Source organism: Musa acuminata, chromosome BXJ1-11 (assembly GCF_036884655.1).
Source record: "Musa acuminata AAA Group cultivar baxijiao chromosome BXJ1-11, Cavendish_Baxijiao_AAA, whole genome shotgun sequence".
Classification (NCBI taxonomy): Eukaryota; Viridiplantae; Streptophyta; class Magnoliopsida; order Zingiberales; family Musaceae; genus Musa; species Musa acuminata.
In genome coordinates, this window is record NC_088337.1 from 10,877,319 (window position 1) to 10,887,439 (window position 10,121).

Sequence of the window (10,121 nt, forward strand, 5' to 3'; positions counted from 1 at the left end):
ATGCTTGCTTACAATGCATGGATGTTGATTACAGATACCGTTTCAGAAGGAGCCCTCGAGATTGCCTCGTCCGTGGGATCAACTTATGACAATGGAGAAAGGCATGGATATGGAGTTCTCAAATCCAGAGCTCATGCATGTCAACCACACCTGCAGAGGACACATATGAGCTTAGATACATTTCAAGGATCAACAATCTTGCTCTTCTGGACAAACAAAAAATCATCTCACTTGAAGTTTTGCTGTAATGTTCAGAAGGTGCAGAGTGGTCAAATTATTTATGTTACACCATCTTCCTCTGCAAGTTACAGATTTTGCAGTGTCATTGATGATTGTCCAAAATGTAAATATATTCTGATCAAGTGTGTGCTGAGAGATCTAGCTGATACTAGTGGCTGCATTGGTGAAAAACACGGAGCAAAACTGTAGAGCCTCCCTAAGATTCTTGAGAGCCTTCTCATATGAAATGAATCCCATGAACCAGAATTCGTGGTTGCCCATGGTGACAATTTGGATGTATTTATCTGAAGGGTTCCTTGGGTCTGCAGAGGGATTGACTGCCCTCAACTGATCCAAAGGAACAACAACCTGCACATTCATGTAATTTGAACATATTAAAATTCTGCATGCCAGATTAGAGTAAGAATCAAACTGTGGGACCTTGCAAACTGGGAAAAGAAAGAGAATATATTCAGGATCAGAAGCTGGTGTCTTAGTATCTTGAGTTCTTGATAAATTTTCAACCTTTTGACAATATGTTCATCAGACAACTATTTGATAGAAGATGGTGGAAATCAGTAAAATCACTGTTCACTTCTTGTAACAAGATCACTTGCTGCAGTGGAGCTAATAACCAGGGGAAGCTAACCCATTTCACCATTGTCTACTAGTACTTATTGCACATTTATTTTCTTCACATATCCATTTTAGCTATCTGCTCAAGAAGATCCAAGTTCAATAAAATTAGAACAGTAGCATATAGGTGTTAGTACAAGGGGAAAAGCTGATGCAATATTTTTAGCACAGCACAAGTTCATGAAAACATCCTTCTGGTTTATGCCCCAATGCAAACATTCTTCAGGTTTACTATATCTTCTGTGTAACCACACAACTTATCAATCAAACCTGATAATCAAGTGCTTAATAAAGAAAAAGTAGTCAAGCATATAATTAGTGAGCAATTAGTATCCACACATTTTTTATTTTTTAGCCACACATGTTCAATCAAAAACTGATTTACATTTTAGAGTAATCAACCTATTATGATGCAGACCCATGCAGCAGCAGCAGTAGAGAAGCAGTGGCATGCATCTACACATGGTGTGCCACTAAAAAGGCAATTCTTGTTCCATCTATCTCTAAACATCACCCAAATTCCCATACAATTCCTAGTTGTACAAAACCCTAAGATCACCAATCTAACCAGAGGAGAATCTGATCAAATTCAATTCCAGTTGCAACAGTAGCACTATTTTACCCCTGTAGCTTACCAAGTTTTTGAAATCAAAGGAGAACCCAATTCTCCAACCCCAGAAACCTACTATAAACCATGTTGTCTGAGAACGGTGTCCTTGCAAGTTGTAAATCCACATAAAAAGCAGCTTGAACAAGCTAACACATGTAACATCAGCCGTATATCAATTCCCACATCAATTTTTTACCATTCAAAAAGTCCAAAAAAAAAGAACACTTTACAACAGTCCCTCACAAGTATATATTTGCACAATAACAACATCATCACATATCCATAAGCAAAACACACAACTCAAATCCTATCTCTTGTAGGATCTGTAGAGGTTAAAAATTCATTGACTCAAGCCTGCTATTTTTTTTATCTAAAACATAAAAATTCTGGTTTTATTTAATTGTTTAGCTTACATTACTATCATGGTTGGGTTACTTCATCAAAGCTCAACATTCTAGTTCAGCATATTTGCTTCTTGCTTAATATCAGATTTCACTTATTTAATTAGATTACTATATGCTGCACATCATAAAATAGATTTTCTCATAGATCTATTAGTATTAGGTTAACCTATGCCAATTTATGTAAAAGATTGTTTGTAAATTTCACCTATACTATCCCTTCCAAAGAAAGGGCCACTATAATGAAGATCAAGCACAGTTTTTGATACACAGCCAAATCCTGAAGTCTTGAGCTGTGACTGATCATAACAGAAACATACCGAAAGTAACAATATTCCCATTTCCAAAGATCTAAATTAGTCATGCAAGTCAACTGTACATCAACAAACTCAATTGCAAAACAGATGAAGGATGAAGTTTAGAGGCACACCTTATAGTATGCCCACTCTTGTTGACCATTGGAGATATTGCGACAGAGAGGATTGTCACTGCAAAATGCAATCCTAGCAGTAGATAAGTACAATGTTCCTATCACAGGCCCTGCTGAAGTAGAGAGATAACAGACATATGCCTTCTTAAGCTGTTCTCCTGGAAAAATACCAAATGTTTGTTGAAAAACCTTGTCATTTCCACCTTCTTCAAACACTTTTGTTCCTTGTGCAAGCCTAGCCAAGGCTGCATCAGTGACATTAGGACTTGTTTTAACTGTCAAACAAAAAAGAATAAGAAAATTAACAAAAAAAAATCATATTGCTATGTCAGCTAAAACATAAAACTATAGGTGCAAGTTCCAGATATTTGGCTTATTTAGTTGCTTATGCTATTACTTCATTTTAGTGCCTCCTTACAGGAAAGGATCCATTTCATGGACATCATGAATATTGCTTCAAAGAAAAACATTCTAGAGGATTACTTTGAATGATAGTTGATTAGATGTAGTAATTAATTGGATTTTTTTAAGACATACTTGTTAGAGGAAAAACAGCTAATCAGACCCTCAACCACTCCCAAATCCTAAACCATATGCCAATGAATTAAAATCATTGGTCAAATACCAGTTTTGGCAACCATTCAGACTGAAATAATCCCGGTATACTAGGTGCTATACCAACTTGTGCTGCTCAATATCATCAACAAAATTATTATTGATTAAATACCAATCTGTATTTAGATTGTCAAAAGCTGGTCTTCAATCTGGTCAATCAGAATGGAGGAGAAGTTAAATAACAATGATTTACATGGTAACTTGTTAAACAGACAGAAAATAGTATTCACAAATACACAATTTGCATTGGAACCTTGTAGAAAGTCAATTAAAGAAGAGATCATCAACAAACCCAGAGAATCATTTATTACCAACACAATTGTGCTTCCAAATTCCAATTAGAATATAGCTTACCAATGCAACATCATTCAACTTTCCTTCTTCTCCACATCAATGTCAGTGCTATCTCTCAGTAAATGTTAGACAAATTGTAGTGCATCTTTCTTTTGGTAGTAAAAGGGTTCTTTAACCCTCTAAAAATTTTCTCTATAGGCAAAGATGTAGAGGAACACCTTTGGCCTCTCTGGTGATTCCTTAAGAGGTAGCAGTATACTTTTTCCAGATTCGAGCTAGAAGGGTTTTAATACAGTGCATCAAACAAAGATTGAAGGGGAGAAGAAAGAAACGTAGGGTGGTGCCAGAAATTTCCTGCAGCGCCTCCTGCCTTTTTTGTGGTGTCTTCCAACAGCTTCCCGCATCAGCCCAACAGTGTGAGGATCGTCTTTTTGGGGCCTAAGTGAAAGAAACAAAGAAAGAAAATTTTGAGGAGGAAGAATACAAACCAAGGATAAAGGAAGAGACTTTATGCGATAGTCCACGCACTCTTGGTAGGAACAAGGGAAGCATGTTACGCCACGAGGTCGAGACAGACGATCGTGACACATGAAGATGCATCGAGATATCAACGGAACTGAGAAGGACGAGCTGGACGATTATAGGGTATGGAGATACACCGCTACACACATAGATCTTAATGTGAGTGATTAGGCTCATTGGCTCGAGTCTGATCACATTAGGCTATGGTCAAGTCTTTCGAGTCCCTCGAAGCTCACCTATATTGCAGTTTACTATCATACTTATACTATAGAGATGTCATTGGTGACCTGAGTGTAGGGAAATCTAGGGGTGACATCACATGCATAGCGGAAGAATATAAAATAAAAACCTCAAATTTTTCAAAAAGATGTTTGTTACCTAGGGAGATCGTATATCCCTGAATCCTTATAAATTTATAGGGGAGGATGAAGGAAGTTAAGTGGCCTCCTTTGTAGTAGTGATTTACATGGTAGGGCTGTGATACACTTTTCAAATCGTTGCTCAAATCTCCACACTTACTATCTGAAGAGGAGAAGGGAAGAGGAGAATAGTGTTGAATATCAGATTTTGATGATGAAACTAATTGATTGTGTTTAGATGTTTAACTGCATTTTGAGTGATGTAGGTCTGCTCGATCAGGATTAAATAGTTGACGCAGGATGAATTGACGTTGCGCCGGAGGAGATCACGTCAGGATATTGGACGGCAGAAGGCTTCGGACGTCGGGCATCGGGCCAAGGAGAGCGGAATTACGCCAAGGATATCGGGGTTGCAGAGGTCAATTGTCGATTGGGCAACAAGCCACAAGAGAGGACGATGCGCTGAAGAATCGGACGAAGCGCCAACCAATGATGTGCCGGGCAACAGAATGTCAATTCGTGTTGTAATAATTGTCTAGATCGGAGTAGAGTTTTGGCTTGTGTGTGCAGGATTAACTACGATAACGATGAAGACATAAAGCGAAACAAAGTGCCGGAGTCAAGTGCGAAGGATTCATTGGGAGTTCGAGAGTTCGACGGAAGTCCGAAGGTTCGTCGGGAATGCTATCAGAACTAGCCAAGAATGAGTACGGAGCTTGCCGAAGGGTTTTTCGGAAGCTCACTGGAAGGTTCGTGGGAAGTTCGCAGAGCTCACCAAGAAAGATCGAAGCTTGCCAAAGAAGCTCGTTGGAACTCGCCAAGATCAAATCGTGAAGTCTAAGAGCTTGCTGGGAGTCCGCAGAATGGTTTCCGAGAGTTCGCTGGAAGACCGCCGGAAGTTCGCCGGTGTTGAATCTCGGATTTTGATGATGAAATCAATTGTCATTTGTTATCTAATCTATATGTTGAGATAAGTGTTCAGGATTAACTACGATGAAAGTAAGATATGCAGTAGGAGTTGCGCTAGAGTCAAGACAATGATCACGTTGGGAGTTCGAGAGTTCGACGGAAGTTCGTGCTAGGATCGAGAGCACTAAGAGGGGGGGGGGGGGTGAATTAGTGCAGTAGAAATCTTTCAGCGATTAAAAACGAAAGCTGCGTTCGTTCGATAAAAACTATTTTGATGCAAAAGCCGATTCTAAGATTACTTATGATTAAGTGCAGTTTACGTCTAAACACAGTTTGCATCTAAGCGCAGTTTACGCAGTTTGCGTCTAAATGCAGTTTGCGTCTAAATGCAGATTGCGTCTAAGCGCAGTTTGCATCTAAGCGCAGTTTGCGTCTAAGCTCAGATTGCGTCTAAGCGCAGTTTGCGTCTAAGCGTAGTTTGCGTCTAAGCGCATATTGCGTCTAAGCACAGTTTGTGTCTAAACACAGTTTGCGTCTAAACGCAGTTTACATCTAAGCTCAGATTCGGAAAGATCTGAACTTAGACACTCGTTCGTAAAAGCGCAGAAGACAGTTTGCAGTTATAAATGGAATCAAAACGTAAATGTAAACTGCAAAGAAACTCATTCGTAAAAGCGCAGAAGATAATTTGCAGTTATAAATAGAATCAAAACGTAAATGTAAACTGCAATGTAAGGATCGTACGAAAACACCGATTTACGTCTGAATGCAGATTCGGAAAGATCAAAACTTAGAAACTTGTTCGTAAAAGCGCTGAGAGCAGTAGCTATGTAGGAGGTTTGCAGTAATGATAAAGTGCTCAAAATAAAAGCAAACCAGTTATTTAGAGTGGTTCGGTCAGTCTTGACCTACTCCACTTTTGGCTTCCTCCACCGACGAGGTCACCGACGTCAACTAGAGGCCTTCCTTCAATAGGCGAAGGCCAACTACCCTTTTACAGTTTCACTCCTTTTGACGGGCTCAGGAGACAACCCTTACATAACCTCTCTCTCCTCTCTTTACAACTCAAGACTTGAAGAACAGAAAGAGGAGAACTTTTGGACTTTACACAAATTTGAGCTCTTAGAATCACAGAAAAGTTCAAGAATTCGGTGTAGGTCTGTATCTCTTCAGTGCTGAATGGGTGGGGTATTTATTGGCCCCAACCCAGTTCAAATTTGGAGCTCAAAACGATCAAATCCCGGAATTCCAGGATCAGGCGGTTGCACCTCCTGACTGGAGAGGTTGCACCGCCTGGCAGAGCTCGAAACTTGAGCTCTGGCGGTGCTACCTCCTGACAGAGGAGGTTGCACCGCCCAGTCTCGCTCGGAGACTGAGCCCTGGGCGGTTGCACCTCTTGGCTGGGGCGGTTGCACCGCCCAGTCTCGCTGGGAGACATAGCCTGGGCGGTGCTACCTCCCTGCTTGGGTGGTTGCACCTCCCATAGCAGCCTGGGTCCGAATGGGCTGAACCATTCGACCCAATTTGAGTTCTTCAGGGGCCCAATTGCCCCAGGATTAAGCTAATGGGATCACCTCCCATTTCTAACTTAATCAAAGTGCTAACTACGATTATTTCCTAAGACATATTCTGCAGCTTGCTTCGGTGCGTCACTCGCTTCTTCCGGCGAGTTTCCGGCGAACTTCCGTCGATCATCCGATGAACCCTCGGTGATGCTCCTGCAGACTTCCGGCAAACTCCTGGACTGCGACGATCCACTTGGCAAGTTCCGACGAGCTCCTTTGGCAAGCTTCTGGACTTCTCGGATTTGTTCCAGCAGAACCTCCGATAGCTGTCCGAACTTCCGTCGAGCTCTTGAACTCCCAACGTGATCATTGTCATGACTCCGGCGCAACTCCTGCTGCATGTCTTTCTTCCATCGTAGTTAATCTTGCACACACAAAAACAAAAACTTCGATCGAGACAATTAATCCTAAGCAATTAACCAAGTTGTCCGGCATGTCATTGGTCCCTCGACGCTTCGTCCGATTCTTCAGCGCATCATCCTTTCCTGCAGCCTATTGCCCAATCGGCCAGTTGACTCCGCAACTCCGATATCCTTGGCACAATACCTGCTCTTCTTGGCCCGATGCCCGAGTCCACGGCCCGAAGCCTTCTGTCGATACGTCGACCGATCCACCGGCCCGACGTCCAATTTTCTGACATGTTCCTCCGGCACAACATGATGTTCCTGCTTTAATTGTCTCATCTTGATCGAAGCACCCTGCGTCACTCAAAACACAGATTAAATCATAAACATATATCAAGTAGTTTCATCATCAAAATACGAGATTCAACAGTTCGGACAGTCGTCGGAGGTTCTGCGGGAACAAATCCGAGAAGTCCATGAGCCAAAGAAGCTCGTCGGAACTCACCAAGTGGATCGTTGCAAGTCTAGGAGTTTGCTGGATGTCCGTAGGAGCATCACCGAGGGTTCATCAGATGATCGACAGAAGTTCGTCGGAAGCTCGCCGGAAGAAGCGATTGACGCACCAGAGCAAGTTGCAGTAAATGTCTTAGGAAATATCGTAGTTAGCACAATGATTATGTTGGAAATGGGAGGTGATCCTATTAACTTAATCTTGGGGCAATTGGGCCCCTAAAAAACCCAAATTGGGCCGAATGGATCAACCCATTCGGACCCTGATTTCTGCCAGGCGGTTGAACCGCCCAAGCCAGGTGGTTGAACCGCCCAAGCCAGGTGGTTGAACGGCCCAAGCCAGGCGGTGGCACCGCCTGGGCTTAGTCTCCATGCGAGACTGGGCGGTGCAACCGCCCCTGACAGGAGGTGGCACCGCCTGGGCTCGGTCTCCGAGCTCTGGCTGAGCGGTGCAACCGCCTCAGTCAGGCGGTGGCACCGCTTGCGCTCGGTCTTCGAGCTCTGGCAGGAGGTGCAACCGCCCCTAACAAGAGGTGGCACCGCCTAGAGGCTCAGTCTTCGAGCTCTGCTAGGCGGTGCAATCGCTAGATCCCGGAATTCCAGGAATTGATAGTTTTGAGCTCCAAATTCAAACTGGGTTGGGGCCTATAAATACCCGACCCTTTCAGCACTGAAAGTGCACCCAAAAACCACCGAAATTCTGATTTTACTTTGTGATTTTTGGAGCTCAAAAGTGTTGTATGAGTTGAAAGTTTTTCTTCCTCTTTTCTTCCAAGTCCTAATCTGTTAAGAGAGGAAAGGAAATTCTGTAAGGGTTGTCTCCTAAGCCCGTCAAAAGGAGTGAAACTATAAACGGGTGGTTGGCCTTCGCCTATTGAAGGAAGGCCTCTAGTTGACGTCGGTGACCTCGTCGGTGGAGGAAGCCAAAAGTGGAGTAGGTCAAGATTGACCGAATCACTCTAAATCTCGGTTTGCATTTACTTTGAGCATCTTATCTTTACTGCAAACCTCCTCAAAAGCTTACTGCTTTCTGCGCATATACGACTGGGTTTCAAGCTTTGCACTTTCCGAATCGGCGTTTAGACGTAAATCAGTTTTATCATACGATCATCATATTTCAGTTTGCGATTACATTTTGATTTCTATCATAACTGCAAACTGCCTTTATATCCTTGCTTTAACTGCATCTCGCTTAATCAAGTGATTTATGAATCAGCATTTAAACGTAAATCAGTTTTTCCGTATAAATATCATATTTCAGTTTGCGGCTACTATCTGATTTGAACCATTACTGCAAACTGCATTTATATCTTTGCTGCATCTCGCTTAATCAAAAGTTAAAGTGATTTACGAATTGGCTTTCTTACTGAAATCACTTTTATCGAACGAACGCAGTTTATTTTAATCGTAGAAGGTTTTCCGCTGCACTAATTCACCCCCCCCTCTTAGTGCTCTTGATCCTAACAATTGGTATCAGAGCGGGGTTAACTCTCAAATGGATTAAAACCCAAGAGAGATGGCATACGTCGGAAACCAAGAGGGCCATTCTATTACATGTCCACCCATGTTCAATGGGACGGACTACACTTATTGGAAGACCCGAATGAGGTTCTTTCTTATTTCTATGGATTTTGAACTTTGGAATCTTGTCGAAAATGGATTTTCGAAGTCTTCTCTTCCAATGATCGATTGGAATGAATTGGAGAAGAAGGCTTTTGCTCTTAATGCAAAGGCTATGAATGCCTTATTTTGTGCACTTGATAAAAACGAGTTCAACCGTGTTTCGGTTTGTGAAACTGCATTTGATATTTGGCACACACTCGAAGTGACTCACAAAGGCACAAGTAGAGTGAAAGAGTCAAAAATCAATCTTTTGATACATTCTTTCAAACTTTTCCTGATGAAACCAAGTGAGACTATTGGCGACATGTTTACCCGTTTCACGGATGTCGTCAACGGTTTAAAAGGACTTAGAAAAAGTTTTTCGGATTTTGAGCTCGTAAATAAGATTATAAGATCCCTTCCTAAGAGTTGGGATCCTAAAGTCACTGCTATTCAAGAGGTGAAAGATCTTAACAACTTCCCTCTTGAAGAACTAATCGGGTCATTAATGACCTACGAGATGACTTGCAAAACTCATGAAGAGCAAGAAGACATCCTTCCAAAGAACAGGAAGGATATGCCACTTAGAACTTCAGAACACCACTTGAGAGAAAACTCAAGTGATGAGGACTGTGACGATGACTTGGCACTTCTAACAAGAAAATTCAAAAAATTCGTTAAAAGAAACAAGTTTAAGAATGACACAAAAAATAAACTTGAACCCAAGAAGGACCAAGTTATTTGCTATGAGTGCAAAAAGCCAGGATACTACAAAAGTGATTGTCCCCAAGTCAAAAAGAGAACATCAAAGAAGAAGGCGCTCAAAGCAATGTGGAATGACTCGAGCGCGTCCGAAGAAGAGGAGTCCAACACCGAGCAAGTTGCTCATTACGCCTTAATGGCCATCGGAAAGGAGGTAACAAATTTAATAGATGCAGATTTATCATTTGATGAATTATTAAATGCCTTCCATGACTTATTTGATGAATGCAAGATTATTAGTAGAAAATACAAATTGCTAAAAAAGGAGCATGATAGTCTTACTTGTAATTTTGATAAGTTAAAAACTGAATATCATGATAGTTTAGGTTCATGTATAAAATGC

General features: G+C 41.7%; 1 pseudogene; it reads right to left on the bottom strand.

The window, feature by feature from the left end:
• Positions 1 to 378: 378 nt before the first annotated feature.
• On the bottom strand, positions 379 to 7,787 carry LOC135596425 (GEM-like protein 1; annotated as a pseudogene).
• Positions 7,788 to 10,121: the final 2,334 nt, after the last annotated feature.